The following is a 14,341-nucleotide window of genomic DNA, read 5'->3' as shown; positions in this document are numbered from 1 at the left end:
ACTAAAGTACAGACATGATTACATAAATATTCATATAAGAAGAGATCAATTCAAGAAGCTTTCTAGACCACAAAAGGCTTAAAAGAGAATGAAGGGGCAGGCCACATGGCCTCTGTCACCACATCTGTTAATACTCGACTGCGACTGCTGTTTTCATTTAAGATTAAACACCGAAAAAATGTAGGTTCTACGTTATTTTCCGAGAGAATTAAACCGTGTTAATAAAATGGCTTTTCCTTGGTCCAAACTAACCTCCGAGGGAAATAAAGGCAAAAACCCAAAAGGTACACACACTGATTTTTCTATATGTGCAGTAAATTTTACTAAGGATGCTCCAATGGAAATTAGTAAAGCAGATGGGAAAATCTACTAAAATTAAGACAGTTATGTAAATGAGGATGAAAGGTACCGAAAGGTCATTCGGTTCAAACCTTTGGCTCTGGAGTGCCCCTAAGAGGTCGGCCTGGCATTGCTCCAGGACAGTAAGAAGCTCAGGACTCCGTTCCACTCATCGACCCACAATTCTTTGCCTTGACCTTGGAGTCCAGAAGACCATACCCATTCAAAGTCAAACCATCCGAGTAATGGTGCCTAGTGACACCTGTTCTTTAATTATCCAACAAGAATAATTTATTACCCCAATTCTAGTAGTACCTTATTAAAAATTTTAAAGGAAACTTATAGAGGTTGATATTTGACTTAAACACTATTTTTACAACTAAACCTGCTTTTTTGGGTCACCTGTCCCAACTCTCAAACCACCACTGGGAGAATTACAATTATTCTCCCTTTAATACATGTGTCTTTTATTTTACAAAAACAATTATATTATAGAAATTAACCATAAACTCACCTTTTCACTGATGTTCATTACACGTAAAGGGAATGTCGCCAAGTTTTTGTTTATGATATCCACATGGCTATCTCCTCCCCAAATAAGAGGGGATTTTAAATGGCTTACGAAAAATGCGTAAACAAAAACCAGGGTAGTTAACATAAAAATTGGCTTCTGTTGTTAAAATATTGACACTGTTTAATGCGACGAATATACCCAAACCTAACCGTTAATATCTGTGTCTTTCATATCTTTCCATATAACCCCTACGAAAACAATTTTTACAAAATGAGTTTGGTGACATTGCTTCGTCTGCCATCACAGATTTTAACTGCGGATATGCTAATTCAGTTTTTTACTTTTTCTCTATGCTCCACTGGAGATGACGGCTGACTGTGCAATTATACAAAACTGATGTTTTAAAAATAGAATGAATTATGTAAATGTCAACTAATGATTACTCTAAACCCTTATTTGGTTAAAGAAAACTTCTTTTTCTGTTAAATATTAACCTCGACAGCAACAGTGAAGTCTAATTATTTGGAAATGTTCTCCTCAGGATCCTTTGCCCAAGCAAACTAACACACTCGGCCTGTTAGGAAGTGCTGCTGCGTGATTAGGAGAGTAAAAAAGAAAAAAACGACATAAATATATACCCTGTTTCTACTGTTTCCAGTTAGGGCTCAAATAATTTATGAACATGGAAATGCTTAAAATTTGAAAAACTTAGAAATACAATTCTATCCCAAGTAGACTGCAAAGCAAAGTGACATAATTTGAATCGTTTAAACTAGAGAAGAACAGCAATGTGACTAGAGGTAAAAGTTTTAGACTCTCTCACTGAGTCGACATGATTATTCAAGGGGCCACTTATGCCATTTACTTATTTTCCAGACTTTTTCTCTTCCTTTCTACTCTTTTGTCTTTGAATCATTTTACTTTTTCATCCCAAGGGTCAAAAGAAAGAGATGAAAATAGTCACTCAACAAACACGAAATGGTCTGACTTCAACCAAGTTATTTAAAAATGTGTTTGTTCCCCATTTTTAAGATGGGAACAGAAACAGCAGTGGAATTCCTCTTAAAGCTGTTGTGGGCCATCAAAGGACCGGAGAGAATCCACGTTAAGCGCCCGGACCGCGCCTGAGCCCGGCACACGGAAAGCATTCTAAGGAGGCTGTGCGGCCCTGCCCTCCTCCGCCTGTGCCCGGAACTGCTCCAGGCACAGCGAACACAGAAATGAAGGAGGCACCCTTGTCCTTACGGGGCTGCAAGTCACTGTGAGCGACAGACAGCAGGTAATGGAAACAGGAAGTAGCTGAGCTCGAGAAGGCACAAGGCCAACGCAGAGCAGAAAATCTCACAGAGATGGGGGAGATGAGCAAGGAAGGCCTCTTAGTAATACAGGTTAAAAAAAGAAAAGGGTGATGATTCAGGAGCCTGGGTCTCCAGGCCGAGACACCTGTATTACAGGACTGAGAACGGCACCAAGAAGGATTAGCCTATGTTCTTGCACAAACGGGGGAGGGAGGTGGTACTTGTCTTAATAAATATTCATTTCAGTAGATGTTTTTAATCTTTTTCCATTGGAGGGGAAAAAAAACAACCTTGCTAATAAAACTACAGACTCCAAAAATATAGATCACAGCCTGAGCTTGAGACCCTAGGACCACAAGGGTTCCACCAAGTCTGTAAGGGGTAAGAGAAAGAGCAGGGGACGGGGAGGTGACACTATTTTCATTTTTAAAACAGTGTTCATGGAACTGTCTGCTCATGTTAGAGGCGCACAGGCCAACAAACACCAACCACCGGAAGGGTCAAACTTAACGCTGACACTATTTAAAGCATGCGTTTTGGTTAATAAAAATGGAAAAAGAAAATGTTGCTTAATAAGTACAGTTCACTTGGCTAAAAATAGAAAGAAAAGAAAAGAAATCTTCCAACTCATGGAACTGTGGGAAGGGCTGGAAAGATAACGACGTCTTTGTGGTACGAAGGGTCCTTGCTGGCGCTCAAGCTGGCTGGAAATAAGGTCACGGAAACAAGCGCCAAGGTCTCGTGTGCTAACACTCAGTAGGTCCGCTTATCATAATGCAATTGAATTACGCTATTTCTAGTACTGGAGCTGGCGTTTTTACGACACAGTTCACGTCAGGCGGGCTAAGAGAAGATCGAAAAGAAAACACAAGAGAATAAAAGAACAGGCCAATGATCGGTCTGGAAAAAGTATGTGCGCGGGGTAGGGAAGAACCTCGCAACTACCACAGGGTTCCTCACACACCCGTTCCGAAGTGCACGAACCATCCAGACAGCGAAAGAAAGATCAGGGACTAGAGAGCAATACAAACGGGAAGACCGGAGGCAAGGTTTTAGGTAGAAACCTCTATTTTCGTCTCTGGCTTTCTTTTATCAGTGTTAAGCCATGAGTCATAAACGCAGCAACAGGAATAGAACGTTCTGAAACCACTACAGATGAAGGAGGGACCAACACCTTGCACCACACCGCTTACGACCAGCGGGCCTTACGCAACCACCTTCCAGCGCCAACTGTGGTCGCCAGCAGCTGACGCAGGACCCGATGCTAACGAAGAAGGCCACGCTTACTCAGAACAGCAAAGACTGTGGCAGAGATGTGTGGGCCCCAGGACTGATGTTTATGATACAGCCGAGGGCTTTTGTTTCTTGTGTGATGTTCTGTGGTCCACTGACATGAACTCTTACCTACGCCATAAGAACTGCTCATCTGCATTCGAAAACCACCCGGAGCTCTGTGTACGAAAGATTCTGGCTGTGAACTAGATCGGGGCGGGTTGTAAGACACACCGGACTAGGGACCATTCAGAGAGTAGAAAACTGTCAGGTCATCTGAACTAACAGCGTGAGAATGAAAGCAGAAGATGAATGAAGAATCTGAATAAGTCCCTGATTTAGGATGTCTCTAGTACTCAAAGTTTTATTATTTAACAACGAAGCATCTCCTCTTAAAAAAAAAAAAAAAAAAAAAAAAAGAAGAACGAATGCTATCACATCTACTTCAAAAAATTTCTTCCCTAGATTTGAATCGACTTACAGGCCAAACGCCTGCCGGGGACTTCAAAACTCAGTGCTGCGCAAACCAGCTTACCACCTTTCCCCTGCACCTGTCCGTCCCCATTTGTGTTCTAGCCTGGTCTATGGCACCTCCACCCAGGCAAAACTTGGGAGACGTCCCAGACTCTGCACTGGGCGGGTCCTCCGACTTCCAGGTCGGGGAGACCCTGCCAACGCCACCGAGTGCTTAGGCTCCTCCGAGCCCCCACGGACCCTGCCCGGAGGTCTCCTGGAGGTCTGCCGTCCAACCTGGCCAGCTGGGCCACCTGGTGCCTGCAGCACCATCGCAAAGAGCTGTCATTACAGATGCTCTCACTTTCCTCCATCACTCAGAGTTCCTCAAATGCAGAGTTATGTCCCAGGCACAAGGCAGTGCCCGCCCGACAGAAGTTTGCTGAATGGAGTGAACCAGAAACTCAAGGGAAAGCAGTGCTTCTGGGGACAGACTGGCTGGGCAGGGCACCCCAGAAGGCAGCTGAAGCGGAGGTGTAGGGTACAGGGAAGTCGGTGGCTCTTCACGTCCTTCGAAAAAAAGCTAAGAGGGAAAGGAGGGCAAGTGCTCGGAGTGAGTGGTGGGTGGGTGGGTGAGTGGGGTGGGGTGATCGATGAAGACAAGCTGCAGTTGGTTTCAGTCAGCTGTTGAAGGCCTTGTGCAAACTTGCTTTTCAAGTCAAAAGAAAACAGGAAAAAGTTCGAGGAGTCAGCGGGTTATCAGGCTCACACCGGGCTGGCAGGCGTTCACGCGGACCCGGCCCGGAGGAGCGGACGCCTGTCCCACTCCGCACTCTCACGAAGCGCTTTACAAATCCGATTCTGCCACCCAAGAGCGACCTTCGCAGATGAAGAGGGAATGATGACCCAGGCTGAAACATGATGATGGTTGTGTGGTTTCTTTCAGTAGAGACCTGGGTTCGAATTCTACCTTGGCCGTGCATGTATTCTTGGCCGAGTGACCTGGCCTGTGCGCGGGCGGGTCCTCTCTTCTGTAAACCGTGGACACCGCCCCTTATCTGGTCGTTTCTGAGGGGTGTCCGGGCCAACAGCGCTAGAGCGCAGCAGTGCAGAGCCTGCGAGGACTGACAAAGACTGTCGCCTCTAAGTCCAGGAGAGGGACTGGCAGGGGAAAGCGAAAGGGATTTGATACTTTTTATTTAATACACTGTATTATTTGAATGATTTTACATCATTCGTTACTCATAAAAAATGTAATTAAAAACCAGCTGTACTTAACAGAATGTGATGTGTGCATACTCTAGCTGAATAAGCAGAAAGCTCTTTATAGGAATATAAAAGTAACTTTAAAAATAGCCTGGATAGGTTCTCTCTGCTCAGTGCGACAGCGATTCTCAGTCTGTGGTCTGGGGACATTCGGTTTGGCAAGGTTCCCTTCATGCACTCATGACTCAATCTCTCCACAGCACGAACATCTACAGCAAGAATGATTTTAATTGTAATTGTTAGCACAAATAACTTCCCTTAAGGATTCAGAAAACTCGAATATGAAATTCGCTGCTGTTTCATAAAAATCCCTAACAGACTTATAAAATGTAATGGGAAAAAGGGGAGGGGCCACTGAGTCGTGGGGCCACAGACTCTCCGGATAAACCTCGGTGTTCCTGGTGGGATCTCAACATTACGTGTCCAGGGAGGGGACCCTGGTCTCACGGCACTGCTGCTGGCCATTTCCCCCTCTGCTTCGATTTTCCTGCTTTGGGGCCACCTGAGGGTTCTCAAGGGAAAGGTGAGACTGGAGCCAGAGCCACCCCCGGGTCACCCGCCCCGGGTAGATTGCCAGACACAGTCCGTCTGGATGCTCCGGCTGTCTCAAAATTTCCACCTAGCCAGAATAATCCCCTCAAGGCATTTGTAAATTAAAGCAAGAACGAGCTATAAATCGCACCTTTCCGAAATTAGATCTTTTTAAAAATTCCTTATGAAAAGGGGTTTCATGGTGGTCCACACACCTCTCACACCGTGCCTCTGCATTTCACTCTGAAGAGAGGGATCGCAGCTTTCATCAGACTCATGATGACTCTAGAAATCATTAAATATACATAAAGAAGGCAAAAAGAGAGAAAGGAATGAAGGTGTGAGCAGAGAGGCCAAGAGGGGCATGGCAGGCGACCGCCCCCAAACGTCATAGAGAAGTGCAGGAGAACGCACGCCCTGACTTCTTTAGTTCCCCTCTGTGACATGCATTCACTAAACAAACATTAAGAGCTTGCCGTGTTTACCAGGTGACGAGGACGGAACACAGATACGATGTGGACGGACAGGCCGTTCTCTCTCTCTCGAGGACCGTACTATTGAGCAAGTGGGCGAGCGAGCCGCCCGGAGGGTGCGAGGCTTGGCATCGCCCCAGCCGCTGCCAAAGGGAAAGGCAATCGGGCCGTGCGCCCTCTGCGCTTCATCGTCTGCTGACTTTAGCTGTCTCTAACCTCTCCATTAGTTTTATCCAACAAACCGGCGTCCCTGGCTTCACCCCAGGCATCTGCGGAGAGAGGCTCGCTCCACGGTGCTGTTGTCCCGCTCACCGGACAGTGCCACGGATGCTCAGGTCCTACGATTTTGTCTTCAGGTTTCAAGGTTTAAAACAATTTGGAACTAAAACTTTACACTGTTGAATTGGGCACTGTTTTATACTACGCTGGATGTAATTTTACACATGCCACTCTAAGGCTAGTAAGTCAAGATCAACTAGGTAAGTCAATGTTTTCCACAGAATGGTGGGAATGAGACGTAAAAGGGGAGCGAGGGGCGCGCATCTGGGGTCCCGGCCCACGTCTGCTCCCCGTCTTCCTCCACCGAGGTCCGCATTCGCGAGCGGGGCTCTGCCTGACAGAAGCCACAGCCCGGGAAAGAAAGAAGCTGGATGCTAACGTGATCGTTCCCCAACCGCCGTCCTGGGAGTCAGGACATCCCCGGGACACGAGGGGACAGGGGTTCCCCGGAAACTGAGGCCTGCCACGAACTGGGTCCGCCAGGTCCAGCGCAGATCGAACACGGAGCGTGAGCACGGAGCGCGAGCACGCGCCGCTGCCTGCATGCGACACGCGTGTGCTCCGGCAGGGCTCCCGACGCCACGGCGGCACCGCCTGCCGGCCAGAGGCCTGGCAGCACTGTGTGTCCTAACGGGACTTCAAATGTGTCACGTTATCATGTTCGAGTTTGTTCTGACTACTGATTTACAGATTCTTTGCCCTGCTAACTAGACTTTCTTCAACAGGTTTGTGTTTTACACACACACACACACACACACACACACACACCCCTTAAAATAAATACCCAAGCAGATCTGAGGTTTTCAACTCCCTAAAGGTTTCCTCTGTTGCAACCTGAAGTGAACACAAGTGGTTTCGGTTTCTCTATTATTTCTGTATTAAAATAGTTACTGTTTTGAGGGGTTTGAAAAGCTCTTCTGAAGATCCAAGAAACTAAAGGTATCAAATAAATACCAGAACTTTCATATGTTTTCCTTTTATCTAACATTACACACACATACGTGCACGCCTAGAGAAAAGTACCTGCTTTAGAAGTTAATCGAGTCCCCAAACACAAACAGCCTGACATTCCAGAAGTTACATACGTCTAGAAATGTGGAGAAAAGATACGTGAGCAAAGGTCTCGGGCCTGCACGTCCTCCCAGTGTTCCCGCAGCAGCCAACATTTCGGGACATTTCAGAAATTCTCCCGAGGACACACTTGCAAAGCAGCAGCAAGAACCTCAGAAGGAAAACGAGGCCGGGATCCTTAAATACCCTCCGGGCCGGCAGCCACGGCACCGAGGAAAGGCAAGGCTCCCCGGGACCTCTCCGAGCGGCCCAGCGGACACCCCACGGCTGACCGCGGGAGGCCGACCGCCTCCGGCGGAATGCTAAGGACGTCACCTGGCGCCGTGCGCCTCACCCCGACAGCAGTCCTAAGGGGAGGGGGCGCAGGCAGGGGTGGGCCCCTCCACCTCTGGGGTAGACGAGGACGGTGGCATGTGGGCAAGAGCGGCCTGGGCAGACGACGGGACCCGGAAGGGGCCCGAGGCAGGAGTGGACGTGGAACGTGGCTAACGGCCGGGCGGCAGCGAGGCTGGAGCTGAACGGGCACCTGGGACAACCGTGGGAGGCCGAGCTGTGAGGGCCGAGCTGGGCGCCGGCACGGCTCTGGTGCGGCCTCTCAACGAAACGGAGGTCTTTACAGTGTTCTGAGCAGAGGAATGACAGGAACAGACTCGAAAGGAACAGATCAAAAGGAACCGACAAGCACTTCTTTCCTCTGGGTGGTGGTTACCTGAAACTGTCACCTCAGGCTGAGGACCCCAGGAGTTCCCAGCCCCTTACAGCTGCAACGCCCTGCGGGCCCGGGGCCCAAAGTCCCAGGGCTTCCTCTCAGCGGGACCTGCTGACATCCCAAAGCCTTGGAACCCTGCTTCCAGAATCCCTTCCTTCTCTCACCTTCTACGACACACACGCTCAAGCCAGCCGGCCCGATTTTTACCTCCTCGGATGACATGGCCAAAGACTCAGAGCGCGGGCTCTAGTTTGAAATGGAGATGAACAGTAACTGAGGTTTTTATTCAAATAGGACCTACGATTACTGCCTTTGTCTTTCCACACAGGATTTTGGAGGGACAGAACCAGAGGGGCACGAAGGCCCACCTGAAACGAAACCCTGTCCGCTGCATAGTAGAGCCTCAGAAGACCGCAAAGGGCTGTGAGTCTTCTGGACGATGATTCTGAACGAGGCCGGGAGACCACCGTCTGACCCACACGAGGCCAGGGGACACCCTGATCAGAAGCACCTCGGGGTGGCAGGGGAAAGGAAGCAGGCAGGACAGTCTCTGGGCTCCTGAGAGGAAAGGCAAGGTCAACGGTGCCCAAGCGGCATCTAGCCTGTCGATCCAGGAACCGGAACAGCGGGAAAAATCGAAATTGTTTTTTACCTACTAAATAAGCACAGAATGCGATTTTTAAAATTGGGGGCGGGGGTGGGGCTCTAACCTCAACTCTCGACAGCAAAAAAGAAACACATGGTCTTATTCACATTTTGAACCTAAAGAGGTTAAAAAAAATTTCCCCTAACATTTATTCTTTAAAGAACATTAGAATTAAAACAGGGAATCTATTTCCCACTAATAACTAAAAAACATTTGATTCTTTGGGTTTATTAAATCGGCAGTCAGCAGGGCTGGATAGATGCACATCAGAATCCGAAGAAACCTTATGGGTGTTGGCCTCACCCAAGACAATTTAAAGCAGGGTCCCAGGGGTGGGGCGAGGCTGGGTGGCTGGTTGGTTTAAATCTCCCCTCGGTGAACCTGACGGGCTAGGTAAGTTGAGAACCATCAGTCTAAATCTTAGCATGCCACTGCAACAGTAGAGCAAATCACGCTTCTCAAAATAGTGTCAGCATCCACCTCATTGGATGTGAGCCTATAACACGGTGAGAACAAGGCGCATCGGAGCTAAAAATACGGCAGGGAAAACATTAAAAACACATACAGCATTTCTGTCATATTTTTCAAGCCTCTCTCTGAAGAGTCAATGATTGAGTTCGCCTGAAACAACCATTTTTACGGTGCCTATAGATTATACCACCCATAACATCTCGTGCTCAAGAATCTTTATTGCAAGTATTAAACTCAATAGCAGCTTATTTATAAAACCCAAAAGATTTTACTCAAGGCACAGAAGCTCTGCTACCTGCTTCTCGAATACTTAGTTACACAACATTCACATGATAAGCCAATACATTGTGAATACACGACCGATACTAAATAGAGTGCTTTTATCTACAATTGCTTTGTGCCAGATGAATTAATTGTGATTTCTGAAATAACTGTCATTTCTAATGGGCATGTGACACTTCAGAAAGTTTAGGGGAGGATTTTCAATTTTTCTTTTGGTTTTATGTGACAAAATGATGAGGTTATAGTTTGTATCCTTACAGAGCACGTGACCTTGCACTTGGTGGCTGGGTTTTGGAGGGCGTGTGCCACATTTCTATGGGTATGTTTTTCAGTTCTTGACGACTGAAAGCTACACGTGTGGCCCATGCCTGGACCACAGGTGCAATGCAGTTCCTGCTGGGCACATACCATGCAGGCAGGTTGCATGTTTACCTTTTAAAATAAAACAAACAAGGGACTACTTCAACGTCCTTCCCTATGCTGAGGAGAGCCACCAATCTTTATCCCTTAAAAACGTATAATCCCAAAAGTCCACACTCAGGCCACAAACTGTGACCCAAGCCGAAGGTCGTCTAATCTAGAACGCTTCAGGGCCCGCACGTCCAGGAGTCTAAGAGTAAGTAATGTAAAATTTAACCGGGTTCTGACTCTGGGAAGAGAAAGTCAAGTCGAGGACACGCTGACGCGTTGCCGAGACAACCGTCTCCAACACAGGGCACCTCTGAGACGGGCAGCGGGAGCGGACACGCGGCGTGGGCGAGCGTGGGAAGCCGCGAAAGCGAGGGCGTTTGCGCTTCTCTGGAATCAATCTGAAACCAAAGCCGGGGGCTGTCGCCTCATGCCGTAGGTGATCACGGCGGGTTTATAAAAACCCAAGAGAAAACGTCCCACGTGTGGATGTGCTTTGGGACTATTTCTACCTCAAAGGTGAAAGTTCTGCCTCAAAGGTATTATGGCTTAGGTTGTACTATCTGCACAGAAAGAAGTAATCCTTTCGAATTTTTAAAAAATTACTTGCCTACTTAAATATTTGAAAATATTAGACACGTAATACAGCAATCGGTTCTTTTGGGGGCCACCCATCTGCTACGTTCTCTAGGAGACTCTTTTTTAAGAAGGGTGAATACTGAGATATTTTACCACGGGACCAGAGCGGAGCGAGGAACAACTGTCTGCTTTGAAGCACACTAAATGCAGCCTCTCGGTTAACCACAGTCCTTGGCTTGAACATGCCAGATTTCCAAAACCTTGCATATTATACAAAACGTAAGTTGCATATAAAATCAATAGTCAAGAATGTCTCAACTTACGATTTACGAATCTACTTTTTCAGAGAGACCAGATGGTCGTTTTTAAATTCGCACTGGATTTTGAGATGTTTTTCAAATGTAATAAGTTAGGTCAAAGAAAGGAATAATTAAAGATGCTTAAGAACACAATTTTAAGATGTGCCGTAGCCTTTATCAGATCTTAAGGCACCACTGAACCAGTAAAAGTTAAGCATTACTGCACTAAATAAATAAAAATACATACTTTTAACATGATGAAGGCTCAATACTTTCACCTAAGTGGATACAGGACAATTTTTGGCTGATTACCTGGTTTTAAAATTATTTTTATTTTTAAAAATACAGTATAAGACACTTCTCAGCACACAATTGAACACTGCAAAAATGCGATGTATTTCTATCACAGTGACTTTCGTTCTCAGACAGTAATCAGGCATTATTATTAAAAATAAAGCAAAAACCCCTGTGCATCTCAGGAACATCTGCTTTGAAATACTGTCTTTCGGGCACTGAATCATATATATATTATTTTTCAATTTTTAATTTTGAAATAATCATAGTTACAGGAGTTGCAAAAAAAAAAAAAAAAAAAAAAAAAACAGGGAGATTCCATGTACCCTTCACCCAGTTTTCCTCAGCGGCAACATCTTGCTTAACATAGCACCGTAACAAAACCAGGTCCACTGACACCAGTCCAGTCCGCGTAACTTATTCGGATTTCACTGTTTCACACGTGCTCGTGTGTGTGTGTGTGTGTGTGTGTGTGTGTGTGTAGTTTCCAGGCAGTGTTCTCACACGTGTAGATAAGATTCACATAACTGCCACCAGATGAGGAAGTGTCTGTCACCACAGAGTTCCTACATGCTACATCACTCGCCACCACCTCTAAGCTCCGGCAGCCACCGACCTGTTCTTCATCTTTACGATTCTGTTAGTTCGAGAGAGTTAATACGAATGGAATTATACAGTACATAAACTTTTGAGATCGGATTTTTTTCACTCGGCATAATCAATCCCTTTGAGATCTATCCAAATTGTTGCATCAATAGTTTGTTCCTTTTTATGGTTGCAAAGATGAACCACAGTTTAACCATTCACCTGCTGAAGGACATCTGGGTTTTTTTTTTTTTTTCCAGTTTTTGGATATTACAAATAAAGCTGCCTTGAACATCCACGTACAGGTTTTTATGTGAATGTCGGCACTCGTTTCTCTGGGATGAACAGCCAGGAGTGCAGGGATGTATGGCAGTACATACTGAGTTTTATAAGAAACTTCCTGGTAGGAATTTCTGGGGTACTTCTTGCTAGAAGACACAGACTGGAAACAGGAACTATACCCAGACAATCAACAGAGGGATTAATTCTGCTCACCCTGTAACTCACCACACATGAAAAAGCAGACGCTTGTTCCAGGAGAAAGGAGTGACTGTGGGCATCAGGGGCAGAGGTGAACTGACAGCCTGTCATACAGTAAGACCAGATTCTGGGACATCCCATTTAGCCATGCTTGGATCCTCTCCCACATCCACGGTATGCAGACTACAATATGCAGACATCATATTCACAGACAGCTATGAGGGGCTCTCAGAAACAGAGATAAACACATAACTAACAATCCCCAAGCACTTAGGAAAAATGAGCACACCCTGAGAGACAAACCAGCTCATCGACCAAAAGAACCAATACCCAAAAACACCCACTTAATGGAGCACTCACAGAAGCATTCACAGCATCGATGAATGAAATGTAATCCTACAATGAAAATAAAATTAGTCTCACGTCAACATTCGCACTGGCAACTTTAGAGGCAAAAAAATGAGAAAATGTCTTCAAAGTCGGAAGGGAAATCATTTTGAAAATGTATTTCTATACCCAGCCAAATTACCATTCAACTATAAGAACATTTTTAGACAAGGACTTGGGGAATTTTTCACAAATCCTCTCCAAAGCATTACGTAAAAAATAAAACCCAGTCAGGAAGGTCAAGATTGAATGGTAAACTAAGACGTTTGTAAAATTAAGTCTAAGTAAGTCTGTATTATAAATAAATAAAAGCAAATAAAAATCTGTTACTAAAAGAGAAGTGAAAACAAACTATGGTGCTTGTTTGTGGGGAACAGGGAATGACATGGACCTTGATTAACTCTGGACATCAAGGGTAGACATTTACACAAATGAAAACTGCACATCATATAAACCACTGGAGGAGAAGCATGGAAAACTTTCATAACCCAACAAAATATGGGATAATAAAAAATAATCAAGTAAATGAAAAGCATAAAATGTGTTAGCAGAAGCCCAAACATTCCAGTAATAAATATGAATAGATTAAATTCACCTAGTCAAAGACTGACTCATGGATTAGACACAAAGTACACCCACATATTGTTTTAAAAAGATAGACCTAAAACCAACTGACAAATTAGAACTCAAGGCAATAAGCATAAAATAAGTAGTTTCATACAGATAAAAGGTATCTGGCCCATCATATAAAATAGATTACAAACTTTTATATATTTAATAAAGCTTGAAAATAACATACAAAACAAAAACCGGAAATACAAAAATCACAGATTAGAATAAGAGAATAGCATAATTTAGAAAATAATGGATCAAAATAAAAACTTGACACAAAGGAAAAACTTACACAATTAACAACCTTAGTCATGTATAAAAACTATACCAAAAATAAAAACATTTCAATCACACAGGAAATAGTCGCCAAAAAATTATGTATCAAGCCATATAGAAAATCTAAAAATACTCCCCAAAGCAGAAACCAATCAGGCACAATTACTGACTAAAATTAGAAGTCAAAAACCAAATAGCTAAAAGGGAAACTAGATCTACCCACTTTGAGTGTTAAGAAACCAAAAAAACTTGTGGGTTAAACAAGAAACTAAATTAAAAAAGGAAGAAAACAACAACAAAAAAAACCCTGAGAGATCCTAGAATTAAAATGAAAGAAAAGGTAACGATATAGAAAACAAAAAGTCCAGCTGATCAGTAAAACCAAAAATTTGGTTCTTTGATAATAATGATAAAACTATTCCTCAACTAAATCTCAGTATGGAGGACCCAAATACTCTAAAACACTTAGCTGTAAAATTAAACCAAAGTTCTAACATCTGGTAATTTAATAAAATTACATTTTAATCTTTGTTTCCACTAATTTCACTAAGTACCTGTAAAAATTCACTGACTGATTTTGGCACAACAAACTAACATTCTATTAAGAGAATAACTGCCCATCTGATTTTTAATGCAATTCTATATTTATTTCAATCACACGATAACACTGAATGAATTGAAATAAAGAAGTTACCTGTGAACTCCACCCAACCCTACTTCACCAACACAGGGTAACCATTTATCGGACTGCTGATTATCCTTCCAGACAATCTTTTCCTTTTAAAAAACTTAAGTTTTATTATGTAATACTTAAAGT

The 14,341-nt window shown here is 44.5% G+C and overlaps 1 protein-coding gene across 5 annotated transcripts in view; it reads right to left on the bottom strand.

The window, feature by feature from the left end:
- SNRK (SNF related kinase) overlaps positions 1–14,341 on the bottom strand; it is a 47,986-nt gene that overhangs the window by 14,851 nt on the left and 18,794 nt on the right. The window lies entirely within an intron of this gene.

Source organism: Rousettus aegyptiacus, unplaced genomic scaffold (genome assembly GCF_014176215.1).
Source record: "Rousettus aegyptiacus isolate mRouAeg1 unplaced genomic scaffold, mRouAeg1.p scaffold_m13_p_4, whole genome shotgun sequence".
NCBI classification, from domain to species: Eukaryota; Metazoa; Chordata; class Mammalia; order Chiroptera; family Pteropodidae; genus Rousettus; species Rousettus aegyptiacus.
The sequence above is the reverse complement of the archived record's forward strand: the minus strand, read 5'-3'. Positions and strand labels throughout refer to the sequence as shown.